The sequence below is a fragment of the Dama dama genome, chromosome 12 (assembly GCF_033118175.1).
Source record: "Dama dama isolate Ldn47 chromosome 12, ASM3311817v1, whole genome shotgun sequence".
In the NCBI taxonomy this organism is placed as follows: Eukaryota; Metazoa; Chordata; class Mammalia; order Artiodactyla; family Cervidae; genus Dama; species Dama dama.
In genome coordinates, this window is record NC_083692.1 from 47,459,461 (window position 1) to 47,477,653 (window position 18,193).

An 18,193-nucleotide genomic window follows, 5' to 3' on the forward strand; every position below is an offset into this window, starting at 1 on the left:
CAGAATGATCACGAACTAACCCAAGTGCTTCTCTACCCATTCAAATCTCACCCTAGAAATCAATTCTCCAAAGCCACATTAAGGTCTGGATATTCCTTTAATCAACGTTTTCTCAATGTATCTGAGTGCTCTATCTTCATTAACCTGGACAGGTGTTAGGCTACTTCTGAGTACTCCTCTCCCATCCCTCATCTCCACAGTAAACTTTTTGTGTTACCTGGACTGTCTTCTTGTGTGCGGGTTCCCCTCCGCCCCTCACCACTGGTCTGACAACAGGCCAGCTGCCACTCCATTGCTAACTGTGTCCACCATCTGACTTTCTCTGACAGCTTCATCCCTCCTCCACTTCCCTCTGTTCCCTGCTGATTACATTCAGGAATGACTCAAAAAGTGTCTTAGAGCGCCACTGACAGCTGCTCTTTTTTGGTAAATCAAGTTACATTTGCATTCAACTTAACAGTATTTGGGAGAAGGAAATGGCAACCCACGCCAGTGTTCTTGCCTTGAGAATCCTGTGGACAGAGGAGCCTGGAGGGCTGCTGTCCACGAGGTCGCACAGAGTTGGACACGACTGAAGCGACTTAGCGTGCATGCATGCATTGGAGAAGGAAATGGCAACCCACTCCAGTGTTCTTGCCTGGAGAATCCCAGGGACAGAGGGGCCTGGTGGGCTGCCATCTATGCGGTCTCACAGAGCTGGACACGACTGAAGCGACTTAGCAGCAGCAGCAGCAGTAACAGAATTTGATAAGCAATTTCTACATGCCCAGTACTGTGTTGACAACTACAAAAGGCACAGGAGAAATATGTGATCTCGCCACTTTCCTCAAGAAGCTAGCAATCAGGGTAAGGAAACAAAATGGACTCACTTTCTACAAAAGACACATGAAACAAGATCATCAGGATACAAGATGTCACCCAGCACAGGATATCAAACATGTAATGGGGCTTTGTCGCTTCCTAGCGGTGTGATCCATGGCAAGTCATGTAACCTCTCTGAGCCTGTTTCCTCAATATGAGAGATTTTATCTAGCAAGATGATTGGGAGGACTGAAGACCCTGAGCAGTCAGAAACAGGGCACAATCTGACCAAGGCTTCAGATAGGGGCCAGGGCTTGAGTTGAACACCTTCAAAGCAGTGAGGAGTAGGAAAACGGCATGTCTGGTACAAGAGCATGTTTTGACTGCAATTTAACAGGTACTGAGAAGACCAGTTAACTACTTCAAAGGCGACAAATGTAACTAAGATATAGTCCTTCCCCTCAGAATTTACAGTCAGAGAAACATAAGACAAATACACAAATAACTATAAAGCTGGCGATAAATACAAAGGAACGCTTATGAGGTGATGTGGCAAGTTAAAGAGGGCTGGACAACTAATCATCAGTGTTCAGCTCTGCTACCACCTGTGTGTGATCCAACACTTTCCAGGCCTCGTTTCCTCAAATATGACATAAGAGGGCTGGACTCAATGGATTCTTCCTCACACAATTCTCAGTCCGAAGACTTCGGCCATGAGAAGCTTAAATGGGGTTCTGGTGGCAGCTGCCCCTTGTATCACCTCTCATTCTTTAAAGATGAGAGCCTAGACATGAGAATAAGATGGAAAAGAAATAGAGGAGGACAGTAGAAATGGGAAAGACTAGAGATATCTTCAAGAAAGTTAGAGATAACAAGGGAATATTTCATGCAAAGATGGGCACAATAAAGGACAGGAACGATAAGGATCTAACAATAACAAAAGAGATTAAGAAGAGGCGACAAGAATGCGCAGAAGAATTACACAAAAAAGGTCTTAAAGACCCAGGTAACTACAGTGGTATTGTCACTCTTCTAGAGCCAGACATTTTGGAGTGTGAAGTACAGTGGGCCTTAGGAAGGATCACTACGAACAAAGCTAGGGGAGGTGATAGAATTCCAGCTGAGCTATTTCAAATCCTAAAAGATGATGCTGTGAAAGTGCTGCACTCAATATGCCAGCAAATTTGGAAAACTCAGCAATAGCCACAGGACTGGAAAAGGTCAGTTTTCATTTCAATCCCAAGGAAAGGCAATGCCAAAGAATGTTCAAAATACTGCACAAATGTGCTCATTTCACATGCTATCAAGTTGATGTTCAAAATCCTTCAAGCTAGGCTTCAACAGTATGTGAACCAAGAACTTCCAGATGTGCAAGTTGGATTTAGAAAAGGTAGAGGAATCAGAGATCAAATTGATAACATTCATTAGACCAAAGAAAAAGCAAGAGAGTTCCTGAAAAACATCTACTTCTGCTTCACTGACTACACCAAAGTCTTTGACTGTGTGGATCACAAGAAACCATGGAAAATTCTGAAAGAGATGGGAATACCAGAACACCTAATCTGCCTCCTGAGAAACCTGTATGTAGGTCAAGAAGCAAGAGTTAGAATCAGACATGGAACAACAGACTGGTTCCAAATTGGGGAAGGATACATCAAGGCTATATATTGTCACCTTTCTTATTTAACTTAAATGCAGAGGAGTGAAGTAAAGTGAAAGTCACTCGGTCATGTCCGACTCTTTGCGACCCCACAGACTGTAGCCCACCAGGCTCCTCTGTCCATAGAATTATCCAGGCAAGAATACTACAGTGGGTGGCCATTTCCTTCTAGAGGGGAACTTCTCTACCCAGGGATTGGACCGAGGTCTCCTACATTATAGGCAGATTCTTTACCATCTGAGCCACCAGGGAAGCCACAGAGTACATCATGCAAGATCCTGGACTGGATGACTTCCAAGCTGGAATCAAGATTGCTGAGAGAAATATCAACAACCTCAGATATGCACATGATACCACCCTAATGGAGAAAGCAAAGAGGAACTAAAGTGCCTTTTGATAAAGGTGAAAAAGGAGAGTGAAAAAGCTGGCTTAAAACTCAACATTTAAAAACTAATATCATGGCATCCATATTCATCACCTCATAGCAAATAGAAGGGGAAAAGTAGAAGCAGTGACAGACTGTTTTCTGGGGCTCCAAAATCACCATCAACACTGATATCAGATTGATTATATTCTTTTCAGCCAAAGATGGAGAAGCTTTATACAGGCAGCAAAAACAAGATTAGGAGCTTACTGTGGCTCAGATCATTAACTCCTTATTGCCAAATTTACACCTAAATTGAAGAAAGTAGGAAAAACCACTAGACCATTCAGGTATGACCTAAATCAAATCCCTTACAATTATACAGTGGAAGCGGGAAATAGATTTAAGGGACTAGAGCTGATAGACAGAAGGCCTGATGAACTATGGACAGAGATTTGTGACATTGTACAGGAGACAGGGATCAAGATGATTCCAAAGAAAAAGAAATGCAAAAAAGCAAAACGGTTGTCTGAGGAAGCCTTACAAATAGCTGTGAAAAGAGAAGCAAAAAGCAAAGGAGAAAAGGAAAGATATACCCATTTGAATGCAGAGTTCCAAAAAATAGCAAGGCGAGATAAGAAAGCCTTCCTCAGTGATCAGTGCAAATAAACAGAGGAAAACAACAGAATGGGAAATACTAGAGATCTCTTCAAGAAAATCAGAGATACCAAGGGAACATTTCATGCAAAGATGAGCACAATAAAGGTATGGTAATAAAAAATGGTATGGACCTAACAGAAGCAGAAGATAATAAGAAGAGGTGGCAAGAATACACAGAAGAACTGTACAAAAAAGATCTTCATGACCCAGACAATCACGATGGTGTGATCACTCAGCTAGAGTCAGACATCTTGGAATGTGAAACTCAAGTGGGCCTTAGGAAGGATCACCATGAACAAAGCTAGTGGAGGTGATGGAATTCCAGTTGAGCCATTTCAAATCCTAAAAGATGATGCTGTGAAAGTGCTGCACTCAATATGCCAGCAAATTTGGAAAATTCAGCAGTGGCCACAGGACTGGAAAAGGTCAGTTTTTATTCCAATCCCAAAGAAAGGCAATGCCAAAGAATGCTCAAACTACTGCACAATGCACTCATCTCACATGCTAGTAAAGTAATGCTCTAAATTTTCCAAGCCAGGCTTCAGCAATACATGAACTGTGAACTTCCAGATGTTCAAGCTGGTTTTAGAAAAGGCAGAGGAACCAGAGATCAAATTGCCAACATCCACTGGATCATGGAAAAAGCAAGAGAGTTCCAGAAAAATATCTATTTCTGCTTTATTGACTATGCCAAAGCCTTTCACTGTGTGGATCACAATAAACTGTGGAAAATTCTGAAAGAGATGGGAATACCAGACCACCTGACCTGCCTCTTGAGAAATTTGTATGCAGGTCAGGAAGCAACAGTTAGAACTGGACATGGAACAACAGACTGGTTCCAAATAGGAAAAGGAGTACGTCAAGGCTGTATATTGTCACCCTGCTTATTTAACTTATATGCAGACTACAACATGAGAAACGCTGGGCTGGATGAAGCACAAGCTGGAATCAAGATTGCCGGGAGAAATATCAACAACCTCAGCTATGCAAATGACACCACCCTTATGGCAGAAAGTGAATCAGAACTGAAGAGCCTCCTGATGAAAGTGAAGGAGGAGAGTGAAAAAGTTGGCTTAAAGCTCAACATTCAGAAAAGTAAAATCAGGCAATCTGGTCCCATCACTTCATGGCAAATAGGTGGGGAAATAGTGGAAACAGTGGCAGACTTTTTATTTTGGGGGGCTCCAGAATCACTGCAGATAGTGACTGCAACCATGAAATTAAAAGACGCTTACTCCTTGGAAGGAAAGTTATGACCAACCTAGACAGCATATTAAAAAGCAGAAACATTACTTTGCCAACAAAGGTCCGTCCTGTCAAGGCTATGGTTTTTCAAGTAGTCATGTATGGATGTGAGAATTGGACTACAAAGAAAGCTGACTGCTGAAGAATTGACTCTTTAGAACTGTGGTGTTGTAGAAGACTCTTAAGAGTCCCTTGGAGTGCAAGGAGATCCAACCAGTCCATCCTAAAGGAAATCAGTCCTGAATATTCATTGGAAGGACTGATGCTGAAGCTGAAACTCCAATACTCTGGCCACCTGATGAGAAGAACTGACTCATCTGAAAAGACCCCGATGCTGGGAAAGATTGAAGGAGGGAGAAGATGGGGACGACAGAGAATCAGATTGTTGGATGGCATCACCAACTCAATGGACATGAGTTTGAGCTAAACTCTGGGAGTTGGTGATGGACAGTGAGGCCTGGTATGCTGCAGTCCATGGGGTCGCAACGAGTCAGACACAACTGAGCAACTGAACTGAACTGAATTGACATCTGAACCAATTCAGAACATACCAAAGGAGAAGGATGCTTAGGAAAGAATGACATTCCTGGGACATTGGTATGTATATGTTCAATAATACAAGACAATGCCAAACTAGGGGCTTCTCCAGTGGCTCAGTGGTAAAGAATCAGCCTGCAATGCAGGTATGATCCCTGGGTCAGGAAGATTCCCTGGAGAATGAAATGGCAACCCACTCCAGTAAACTTGCCTGGAAAATCCCATGGACAGAGGAGCCAGGGTGGCTACCGTCCATGGTGTCACAAAGAATCGGACATGACTGAGCAACTCAACCGCCACAGTTGTTCTACACTCCCAACTTCACATCTTCACCAACATCAGGTGTTTATTGTCAGACTTCTCAAAATGGTACCACATTGTAATGTAAATTAGCATTTCTTTGATTGCTAATGTGGTTGAGCAATTCAATTTCTTTTTTTTTTTTTTTTTTTTTTTAGTTTGTTGGCCATTCAATTTCTTCCTGTGGAAAAGCACAGTCATGTCCTTTCCCTTTTTTTCTATTGGGTTGTCTTTTTCTTAGGAACATGCAGGAATTCTTTTGAGAAGAATGTTCTAGGTACTCGTCCTTTGACAGTTAAGTGGTTGCAAATATCTTCCTCCTATTTGTGGTTTGTCTTTTCACTTTTTTTAATTGAAATATAGTTGGATTTGCAATGTTATGTAAATTTCTGCTGTACAGTAAAGTGACAGTTATTATATATAGATACATATATATGTGTGTGTGTGTGTGTATGTGCTAAGTCGCTTCAGTCATGTCCAACTCTCTGTGACCCCATGGACTGTAGCCCACCATGCTTCTCTGTCCATGGGATTTCCCAGGTAAGAATACTGGGGTGGGTTGCCATTTCCCTCTCCAGGGGATCTTCCCAACCCAGGAATCAAACCCACCTCTCTTATGTCTCCTGTATTGGCAGGCAGTTTCTTTACCACTAGCCCACTCTGTGTGTGTGTAGTTTGCTTAGTCACTAGGTTGTATCCAACTCTTTTGCGACCCCATGGACTGTAGCATGCCGGGATCTTTCTGTCCATGGGATTTCCCAGGCAAGAGTACTAGAGTGGGTTGCCATTTCCCACTACAGGAGATCTTCCTGACCCAGGGATTGAACCCATGTCCCCTCCGTCAGCAGTGGGCTCTTCATCACTGAGCCACCAGGAACACTCTCTCTCTATATGTATATATTCTCTTCCATTTTGGTTTACCTCTGGGTGCTGACTGCACAGTTCCCCGTGCTATACGGTAGGACCTAGTTGTCTGTCCTTTCTCCTTTTCAATAGCTCAACCATCAAGTAGTCATCCCTATCAATCTTTTATACACAGTTTTCTTTACATAATATAAAACAAATCCATGGCCTTCCCTCATGGTCCAGTGATTAAGGCTCCACATTTCCACTTTGGGGGGTGCAGGTTGGATCCCTGATCAGAGAAGTTCTGCATACCTCATGATGTGACCAAAAAACAAAACAAAAATACAGCTAAGAAATCCTTCTTTACCTAAAGTGATAAAGATGTTCTTCTACATTATTTTTCAAAACATTTTTGCCTTTCACATTGTCTTCAATCCAGTGGTAATTTTTAAGGTGCGTGTAGGAATCTAATTTCACTAATTTTCCCTGAAAGGCACCTAATTATCATAGTACCATTTATCGAGAAAAATTACTCTTCCTAGTGAGTCACCATCCAGGGCATATCTGTTTCAGGATTTGCTCTTCTGTTCTTTTGGTCATTTTCATTACCAATAGGCCAATGTTATAAGGCCTTAGCTACCATGACTTTATAACATAGCTTTGTATTTATTTTTTATACCTGAGAGGACCAGATCCCACTGCCTCACTGTGGACATTCTTGACCTTTCACGTTTCCATCTAAGTTCCTCAGAAATTGAGTATGTTAAATCTATACATCAGACTGAAAAGACTTACATATTCATGATATTGAATCTTTCTATCCATGCATATGTATCATCTCTACATTTATTTATGCCTTCTTTAATGCCTTTACAAATGTCAAAGTAAATTCCCTTCATAAAGACCTTGTACATTTTTAGACTTACTGGTGCTTTATATTTTTGTTACTATTATAGTGCTATCTTTTAAATATATATACTTACATGTATATTACCATCTATTTATTACTTAGTCACACTATTCTAACAATTTGTTATACACAGTTGAAAATAAATACATGTTTTTTTCTTTTCTAATCTTTATACATTTTATTTATATTCCTTGTCTTACTGTGCTATTTAGGACCTCCAAAAGTACTGAATAAACATCTTAATTCTAATGTTCACTGTTAAGAACAACATTTGCTGTACGTTTTTGGTAGACACTCTTATCAGGATAAGGAAATACTCCACCTACTCCTCGTTTTCTAAGAATGAGTATTATGAATGTACATCAATTTTATCAAATTTTGTTTCTAAATATACTGAGAAAAATATGATTTTTTTTCTCCTTTAATTTACAAGCTTTTACAATTATTCTGCCTTTGATCTTTATTTTTCTTTTAGTTTTCTCTCTAACTTTCCTAACTTCTTATTGATAACTTGTACCCAGGACTTCTCTTTCAAAGTTATTGCTTCTTCCAAGTCCATCCTTGAGGAAAGGATGCTATAATTCTCAGAGTCATTAATAAATATTTGGATAAATAAAAAATGAATTGTCTATTAAGTTCCATGTAATTGAAATGATGTACTCAAAACTAGCCTTCAAATGTAACACATCACATTTTACACAAGTTGTTCTAGTTTGGGGCCAAAAGAAAAAAGGTTACTCAAGATGCAGTCACTTAGAGACAGAAGTAATTGTCACAAAGTTTTTCAACTCAAATAGTCTTGTATTACCTAGAGTAACATCAGAATATCATTAGCTAGGTTTTGAATTTTCTTTTCATTACTATGTTGGACTTTTAAGTACTGGGGTTCAAGCATACCCTATAATAACACTAAGCATTGAGGGTAACGCATTTAAAAAATGGTAAGCATCTTAAGAGAGATAAAAAGTGAAGCTTATATATATTTTGTAATTCAGCACTATCAGCCAAAGGAGCCAGTCCAAGCCTCAAAACCCTTCCAAACCTAAACCAGACCAGCCATGATGATCATCTAATTTGTACAGTCTGAAGACAGAGGGGGAAAAGGTAGCTATTCCCTTTTGTTTAAAGCAGGAGGAACAAATCTAGTTTGTGGAATGCTGCATCAAAGGGAAGTTATATGTCTACAAAAGACTGGACAGCTTCTGTCTTAGTAAGAGGTGATCACATGTTTGTTTTGTTCATTCATTTAACAGTTGAGTGCCCACACCCATCACTGTGCAAGGTGATAGAAATGCAAATAAGACAGATACAGCATCTGAGTCCCCCCACCAAATTTACCATCTAACGGACAATGCTGACCACTGAAGCAAGACTCCAAGCATGGTTAGTACCTATGCCCAGCATAATAAAAGGAGCACATGAGATTAACACCTAATCTAGATACGGGGGAGGTGAGTTCTGAGAGAAAGCATACAAAAGTTTTGGTGTACAAACCTGGTGTACTGGAAATGGATAAGTTCTCGAAGTAATCTGCAGTCCTAAACAGTACATTAAAGCTGGGATTCCCTGGGAGGCAAGCACTCTACAGTGTAGAACAGGAGAGAATAGAAAAGCTAAAAGATCCAAAGACCCTCATCCATATTCTCCCCTCGTCTCACCTCATTGCCTCCCCCACACACAACTGTGTGACTCACCAAAAGGTTATAGCTTAAAAAAAAAGAAAGTCAACGCACTCCCCAGATCCTTGGAGAAATGACTGTGACAGTGAATATGAAACAGGCTCCTCATCTTTCTTGCCTTATCATACCTCTCTTGGTATGCACTAGACCCCACCCAATCTGTCATCTCCCTCTGCTAGTCAAAAACTGTGATCATGTGGTGGTTTAGTCGCTCAGTTGTATCCAACTCTTTGTGACCCCATAGACTGTAGCCTGCCAGGCTCCTCTGTCCATGGGATTTTCCAGGCAAGAATACTGGAGAGGTTCCCATTTCCTTCACAAGGGGATCTTCCCAATCCAGGGATCGAACCCATGGTTCCTGCATTTCCTACATTGCAGGCAGATTTTTTACCACTAAGCCACCAATGAAGCCCCTGACCTTCATGCTGCTGCTGCTGCTAAGTGGCTTCAGTCGTGTCCGACTCTGTGCGACCCCACACACAGCAGCCCACCAGGCTCCTCTGTCCCTGGGATTCTCCAGGCAAGAATACTGGAGTGGGTTGCCATTTCCTTCTCCAATACATGCATGCATGCTAAGGCACTTCAGTCGTGTCTGACTCTCTGCGACCCCATGGACAGCAGCCCACCAGGCTCCTCTGTCCACGGGAGTTTCTAGGCAAGAATACTGGAGTGGGTTGCCATTTCCTTCTCCACCTGACCTTCATACATATGGCCAAAAAGCACATAAAAAGATGCTCAACATCACTAATTATCAGAGAAATACAAATCAAAACTACGGTGAGTTATCATCTCACACCAGTCAGAATGGTCATCATCAAAAAAAAATCTACAAACAATAAATGCTGGAGAGAGTGTGGACAAAAAGGAACCCTGCTACACTGTTGGTGGAAATGTAAATTGGTACAGCTACTATGTAGAACCGAATGGAAGTTCCTTAAAAACTAAAAATAGAACTACCACATGACCCAACAATCCCACTCCTGGGCATCTATCTGGAGAGAAATTAAAATTCGAAAAGATAAATGCATCCCTGTATTCAGTGCAGCTCTATTTACAGTAGCCAGGAAATGGAAGCAACCTAAATGTCCACTGCCAGAGGAATGAGTAAAGATGTGGAACATACATACAACAGAGTATTACTCAGCCATTAAGAAAGAACAAAATAATGCCATTTGTAGAAACATGGATGGACCTAGAGATTATCATACTAAGTGGAGTAAGTCAAACAGAGAAAGACAAATACATGATATCACTCATATGTGGAATCTAATTTTTAAAAATGATAAAAATCAACTTATGTACAAAACAGAAACAGACTTACAGATACCGAAAACAAACATGGTGACCAAAAGGGAAAGATGGGGGAGGGAGGATAAATCAGGAACTTGAGATTAACAAACACATACTACTATATATGAAAGAAAGAAAACCAACAAGGACCTACTGTATAGCACTCTACTCAATATTTTGTGATAATCGATGTGAGAAAAGAATCTGAAAAAGAGGGATATATGTATAACTGAATCATTTTGCTATACATCTGAAACTAACACAAAATTGTAAATCAACTATAATCCAATAACATTTTCAACGTGATCTTACCACTTTTTAAAAAGTGATGTCTTCATTTTAAAATTAAAGAAGCTGAAGCTACATTTCTATACTCTGGCTAATTATTTATGATGCATTTTTGAAAAAACTTTGCCAAGTTTTTTTTTCAATTGGTCTATACAATTATACTAAAGTCTGTATTTAACTCTATAAAATACAGCTATTTTACCAATATTGCTAGATAAGGCATGATCTAGAAATGAAAAAGGGCAATTAAAAGAAATAGAAATCAACAAGCAGCTCTCAAATAAACTTCAAGTCCTTTGTCCTAAGAAAAGTAAATTAAAAATCACAAGAATATACAGAATTGTAGTTTACACCTGACTCCAAAGAGCTACAGGGCCATTGCCAGCAGTTACGTTTTAAAACACCATTTTAAAAATTTGAAAAGAAAACAGCCTATCTTCATTCTGTGAGTTCTATAAAGACTTACTCACTTTTAGTTTTTAAACACTTTTCAGAACTATATAAAACTAAACTAGATGGAAATGTATATATTTATTTTTTGGCCGTGCCACATAGCTTGTGCGATCTTAGTTTCCTGAATAATGAGGGAACCCATGCCCCCTGCATTGGGAGCACAGAGTCTTAACCACTGGGCCACCAGGGAAGTCCCAGGAATCTAATTTTTTTAACAGCACTTTTTAGAGGCTTTAGAGGAAAAACCTGGCTCAAGAGACCAACGCAAAATTGCAAACATTATAAAGCACAGGATGACAAGGGGAATGGGCTGTGACAGACAGAGAGGTACTTGCCAAGATATATACATAAACCCAATATTCTTAAATATAACTGAAACTAAATGCAAAATGATATACAAACGTCAATCCAAAAGTTGTTAATAATTTTAAACGAAATCTGACAAGTAGACTGTCCTACACCAACGATCTAAAGATATACCAGCAAAGCCCAAAGACAGTGAGGAGAGAGAAGCTAGGATGAATGATGGAAATTCAGGTGGTAGCTGATGAGCACATCAGTTCAACATCATGCATGTACCAAGTGAGCACTGAGAACAGACCCTGCACGTGTCACTATGCTAAGCACCTAGAACGAGGCTCCAGAAAAGCAACAGTCTAACAGAAGTGCTGTACATGAACATGAACAATGAAGATGCAGTGGAACAAGAACTGTCACAGAAATATGCACACAGAACTGGGCAGCTGGGAGACCTGGGGCAGAGAGGGCCAGGGAAGTGGGGGAGCCCACCAAGTCACCCCACAGAGGGGTACCCCAGCCACGGACTTACATCAGCACACAGAGGGATAAGTGACACCTGAAAACAAAATTACACAGTTCACAGATGATGTGGTAAAGAGCTTTACCTCACAGGTCAAATAAGCCTTATCCTTTAAAGAGAACAGAAATCACCAACAAAAATATTATCGATGCCAATATGAAAGGTGTAACTGAGTTTTGATGGAATTAGGTAAGGGCTGTCTGACATCTGAAGTACAAAACAGACAAGGCTTGGAGCCATGAAAAGGGAACAGGTAACAGACTGGGAGGGGGGCAGTCAGGGAAGGGCATCTATATTTGCACAGGTCTAAGAGGGAAAGATTATCATGCATTTAGGGAACCTCAGCAAATGCATGCCATTACTGGACTGTACCAGGATGGGAGAGGAGGTGTCCAGACAGGCTGAAAAGATGGGAGAGGGTTTGGGACCTGGGCCTGAAAGGACTCTTGTATGACACTAGAAACTCTGTGTGTTATCCTCTGGGCAATGGAAACTCACTGCAGGCTCTTATGAAGGAGAGGAACATGAGGTCTGTGCCTGAAAGTGATCTTTCAGAGGATACACAGAGGACCAGGAAGCTATGATGAGAGATGGTGAGTGACTTGTGTTGGTGACAGTGGGATGCAGAAGAAGGGATTAATTCAAGATAGATTTAGGATGTAGAAAATCAGTATAGCTCCTTAACTGACTGGTACAGGAGTTAAAGATAATCAAAACTTTCAGTTTATTAACTGAATGGAAGACACTACCATTAAGAGAGGAAAGGGCTTCCCAGGTGACTTAGTGGTAAAGAATCACCTGGCAATGCAGGAGATGCAGGTTTGATCCCTGGGTTGGGAAGATCCCCTGGCAGAAGAAATGGCAACCCACTCCGGTAATCTTGCCTGGAAAATCCCATGGACAGAGAAGTCTGGTGGGCTACAGTCCATGACGTCACAGGGAGTCAGACACAATTGAGCACCCACACACAAGCAAGAGAGGAAAAGCTGGTTTGAGATGATGATAACAAACACTTACTGAGTACTTTTCTAAACCCTTTAATATATTAACTCACTAGAGCCTCACAACAACCCTATGAACGCTCTAATTTACAGATAAGAAAACTGACACAGAGAAAGCTTAAGTAAGTTCTCCAAGGTCACACAGTCAATAAAGGCAAAGCCAAGCTTTAAACCCAGACACACTCTCAAGTACTATGTAATCCTGTGTGGAATATGACCAATTATATGTCCCTCATGTCACAGGGATATCCAGGGAAATGTGTTTAATTGGCATTTGGAAAACAGAATATTAGGGCTCGGAAGAAAAATAAGGGTTAACAAGATGGATTTTAGAGTCATCAACAAAGTTGATTTCCTGAGGCCATGCGAGAGAGAAGGCCTTTTAGAAGGAAGAGAGCCAAAATGTAAGGCTCAGCAAGAGAGATCCAAGGACACTAGAAAGAATTTTCAAACAACAGTCCACAGCCTGCATCAGTCACCACCACAGAGTGGTATGAGCTTAAAGCTGTCTGGACTTCCTCCTTCTTGTGAAAACAGAAGATCCACTTAACATTTACAGTGTGATAAATCCAGCACTTGGAGCTAAAGGATCCCCTTACAGGTTCCATCAGGGAGAGGAGAAGTCTAATAGAAAATGAAACGGGCAAAAGCAAGAAAACAGATAGGCAAAAAAAGAAAAAAAAATCGACTGCTTTCAGCTCTTGGGCAATTTGCATCTATGTTTGAGCAAAGCAGCTCCTGCCTTCAGAAAAACAGCAGCAAGGCCAGCTCTCCTCCCAGGCAGCCTCTCATAACCACCTCCCTACCCTCCAACCCCCACCAAACCCGGCCTCTGCTCTGTCAAGGGGGCAGGGCCCCAGCCATGCCAGCAACAACGGGAAAGCCAAAAAAAGCAGGAAGGTGCCCTCTTGCAAGGACAGCCCTAAACAAGGATGGCTTCTGCAGAAATCAGCTTTTGTTTTTAATGGTCCTGTTCCAGCAGCTATCACTTGTGGTGCGCCCTGGCTCAAACTAGAAATCAACCAAGTGCAGAGGGAGGAAGAAGGGAATAGCAGCAACAGAGAAAAGAGGAATAGAGCGAAGTGTGGGGCATGTCCTCTGTGAGCGCTCAGGTTTTGAGACTGGACAGGGCAGATGCTGAAACAGCAGCGGAGGCGGCCCTGGGCTCCCAGCCCTGCCAGACACGGGCAGGTCCAGGTTGCCATGGTGGCACCCTGCCGGCCGGCAATGTTTCATCAGCGCTCTCTTTCTGCCGCAGTTCCTGTCTTGTGGGCGGCAGCAGCAGCAAGAAAGGAGAAAAAATGTTGTTTGTATCCTAATGGCTGCTGGGTCACTGAACAGTGTGTCTGAAAAGAATAAAGAGAACGTGGTAAGAGACAGAGAGACTAACCAAGGTGGGAGCAACCTCCTTCGGGATGTATTAAGTACAAACTCGACACTCTGTGGATGAAATCCTCTCAGTCTTTTTTTTTTTTTTTGGTACTTAAAAATCCAAGAATCTCAACAGAGACTGTCAGCTTTTGATCAAGGCTCTTTCTCATCTGATTTCTAAAGAGACTTTGGGTTCACTCCTAGGTGATGGCATGAACTTGGGACCAAGAGAACAAAATGATGTACTGGAGTAGAAGCTGCTGCGGCTCTGGCACTAATCAGACAAATGACTTTCGCACTTTGAAGCCCCAGTTTCTTCATCTGTGAAATGAGGAGGTCAGACCAGATGAATGTTAAGGGTCTTCTACTCTCGTTTATCTTGAGGGCTTTCAGGAGCAACAGAGCCCTTCCAGGTGCCCATGTGTCAAGACACTGATCGTGTCTTCGGGGACACCCAACTCTGAAAGTGGCCAAAACTCAATGAAAGAGATAAATGAACACACTCATGAAGCTATATCCACACATATGATTAAACCAATGTCAGTGGACAGAGATCAAGTCTTATTTATCCTCACATACTCAACACCAAACATGGTCTAGGCACTTGGCTAGTAAACAAATATTTACTGCATGACTTGGAGGCAACTAAATTGCAATATAATGAAATTTTTCAAATTTATCTGTTATGAGTTGAATTGTGTTCCCCCAAAATTCATACGTTGAAGTCCTAACTCACAGGACTTCAGAATGTGACTTGACTTGAAAATAAGGTCCTTAGAAAGCTTATCAAATGAAAAAGAGGTCACTAGGGTAGGCCCTAATCCAATACAACCAGTGTCCTTATGAAGATTTCTGAACACAGACACTCAGAAAGGAAAGGTGACAAGAGGAGACAGAGGGAAGAGACAGCAGTCCACAGGCAAGGAGAGCAGCCTGGACCATATCCTTCCTTCACAGCCCCAACAACTTGATTCTCAGACTTTTAGCTGCCAGGACCAAGGCAAGAAATTTCTATTATTTAACCTACACAGACTGTGATACTTTGTTACGGCAGCCCCAGCAAACTAATACTTGTAAAAGTGGAGAGAATTGTTTGATAAAACATCCCATCATATTCACTGCCCAGATTTTTCATTCCTGCATGCTATCACTAAGCATCTCTAAAACAGATGAATCTTTAAAATAATAATAATAATAAAATAGATGGACCTTTCCTTACATAATTACAATACTGTTTCCAAACATCACAAAATTAATAATTAGAAGACAAATTTAAGTGACAGAAGAAACACACCGTACACTAAAATACATACTTACATAATCCTCCACTAGAACTATTAGCTGGGAAGCTATTAGGGCTTCCCAGGTGGCACTAGTGGTAAAGAACCTGCCTGCCAACTCAGGAGGTGCAGGTTCGATCCCTGGGTCGGGAAGATCCCCTGGGGAAGGAAATGACAACCCACTCCAGTGTTCTTGCCTGGAGAATCCCATGGACAGAGGAGCCTGGTGGGCTACGATCCATAGGGTCACAAAGAGTCAGACACGACTGAAGTAACTTAGCATACATAGCACAGAGCTATTAACAGTATTAAAGACAAAATCCCAATTGAATTTTTATGGATAAAATGCTCAGAAGATGAGCAAGACTCTTAGAGCTGTTCAATTCCGTAATCAGCTCTCTTAGTCAACATCTTACCTGAGAATCCAAGCCTCTGTTACTTTGTTAAAGTTCAGAAAAGAAAGGAAGAATGCAGTCAGTATTCATGCCCACTCTCTGGTAGCTGAAAATGCACTGTTCAAACTAAACATAAGAAGTTTAGCAGACATCTTGAAGCCTTTGTTTTAAAAAAATTAATGTATGCAGTGGTATTTTACGTTAAATTGCACTATTTTAAATACCTGAAAACTGGCACCTCAGCACTCGAAGCCTCTGCCTCCCCACCACCACCAAAAAAAAAGCATAACCATACCTTGACAAAGTATAAATCCTGGTTGATTTCCCCAAAACTTTAGAGACTGGAGTTTCCAACACTTCAACAATTAGGCAACTTGTAATCACATGTCCTCTTCTAAAAAGATACTTTTGTCTATTACAAAGAGAAAGGTTAAAATCAGAACAGTCTACTTATAAAAGTTTTTCAAAAGAGTCTTTTGAAAAGCAGTTCGCTTCATCAACTTTCAAAATCAGTCATCTCTGGAAAAACCCACAATCCAGCTAATTAGTCTCAGCTGTTTGTCATATGGCCCACAAACCAGTCAAGTGATTTTGCCCCTTTCAAGCTTTTACTAAAATCCAATCTCCTGGTCTCTCAGACAGAAGGCAGCTGCATTAACCTCTTCCAGTGTTAGAAGACTTACACTTCAACTTTTTCTTTTCCCCTCAACCAAACAAGTAGAATATTTGTTTTCTTGATAAAACATATTTAAAAGTATTGCGTTCTAAAGGTCCGTAAGGGTTATATTAATATTGCATGTATGTGTTTATTTGCTCAGTCACGTCCAACTCTTTGAGACCCCATGACTGTAGCCCACCAGGCTCCTCTGTCCATGAGATTTTCGAGGCAAGGATACTGGAGTGGGTATCCACTTCCTCCTCCAGGGGGTATCTTTCCAACCCAGGGATTGAACCCCTGGCTCCTGCCACGTCTCCTGCATTGCAGGCAGATTTTTTTTTTTTTTTAAACCGCTGAGCCACTGGGGAAACCCTTATATTAATATTGCTTCTTTATTTATAATTAGCAATATTTTATTAATATTGCTTTCTTGTATTTACAAGGCCTGATTCAAGCAAACACCACAGGAGATCAGTGTAAGTTGAAGAAGTGAAGGGACTTCCCACACATCTCGCTCTGGCCTCCAGACCCATAAGGAAAACTCTCTGCCTGGCAGTCCACCCAGGTACCTTGCTGGCATCTTAAATTCAACATGTCTGGCCTTCCACTTACCTCCTGAGCTCTTCTCTGTAGACCCTGATTCACACCCACTTCTCCTGTGTCTTGAGTAACAATCCCAACGCACAGCCAGCCAGACATCTGATGGCCTTCAATGACTCCTCCCTCCCTTCCCTCCCACTTCCACTGACCACTGGGATCTTTCCTCCTCTAGTCTTTATTCCATGTGTTTATCACTTCTCATCTGGATGGCTACAGTCAACCACACATTGATTTTCTGGCCCCCAACCTGGCCTCTCCACTGACCCATCCTCCCCACTGCACCCAAAGTGATCTTTCAACAAGGTAAGTGGGTGTCCAACACTCTCCTCAGTAAAACTAGTCAGGGGCTCCCCACAATCTTCGCAGTAACATCCCCACTCCCTAGGCCTCTGCCTTCCCTGTCATCTACTGTTCTCAGCCTCCTGACTCCAGCCACCATAACTAGTTGGAATTCTCTAAAACCAGTGATTTTAAAAATGGGAAAGCAGTGTCATCAGCATCATGTGGGAAGCTGTTAGAAACGCACATTCATGGGCCCGCCCCAAGCCTACAGAGTCAGAGGTTCTAAGGATGAGGGCAGAAGTCTATAGTTTAACAAGCCCGCCAGGTGATTTTGATATACTCACCTGAGTGCACCTGCTCTAAACCCACAGGCTCTGTTCACTAAGAGACTTAGCCCTTTGGTTCCCTCTGCCAGTAATGCTGCCTCGGATGCCCCTTCTCTGTGCTGCCTCTTTCCTAGGGCAGGTCAACCCTGTATATCCAGTTGATTCTTTGCTGGTTGGTGAGTACCTCGAAGACAGGAACTGTGTCTTATCCGACTCACTCATTCCACAAGCCTCTAGTTAAACACAGGCCTGTCACTGGGATAGATGTTGGGCATAAAAACGAATGACGTATCGTTCACCTCACGGGGTAGCCACCCTCTCATTTGACCACTCCAAGTGTGACTAAAGACTCCACTGACGCAATCTTTAAAACCTATCACAAACCTCCAGAACTGTGAGCAACTGAAAAAGCCTGAACATAACCAGT

At 41.7% G+C, this 18,193-nt stretch overlaps 1 protein-coding gene across 4 annotated transcripts in view; it reads right to left on the minus strand.

Annotated features, from left to right (window-relative positions):
* The window catches only part of RAB27A (RAB27A, member RAS oncogene family), an 81,091-nt gene that overhangs the window by 45,562 nt on the left and 17,336 nt on the right, over window positions 1-18,193 (minus strand). For 2 of the 4 annotated variants that reach the window (XM_061157193.1, XM_061157194.1), the window contains exon 2: window positions 16,196-16,312. The exons of the other annotated variants lie outside the window; for them this stretch is intronic. The gene's annotated coding sequence lies outside the window, so the exon portion shown is untranslated. The remainder of the gene's footprint in view (window positions 1-16,195; window positions 16,313-18,193) is intronic. 4 annotated transcript variants of the gene reach the window in all.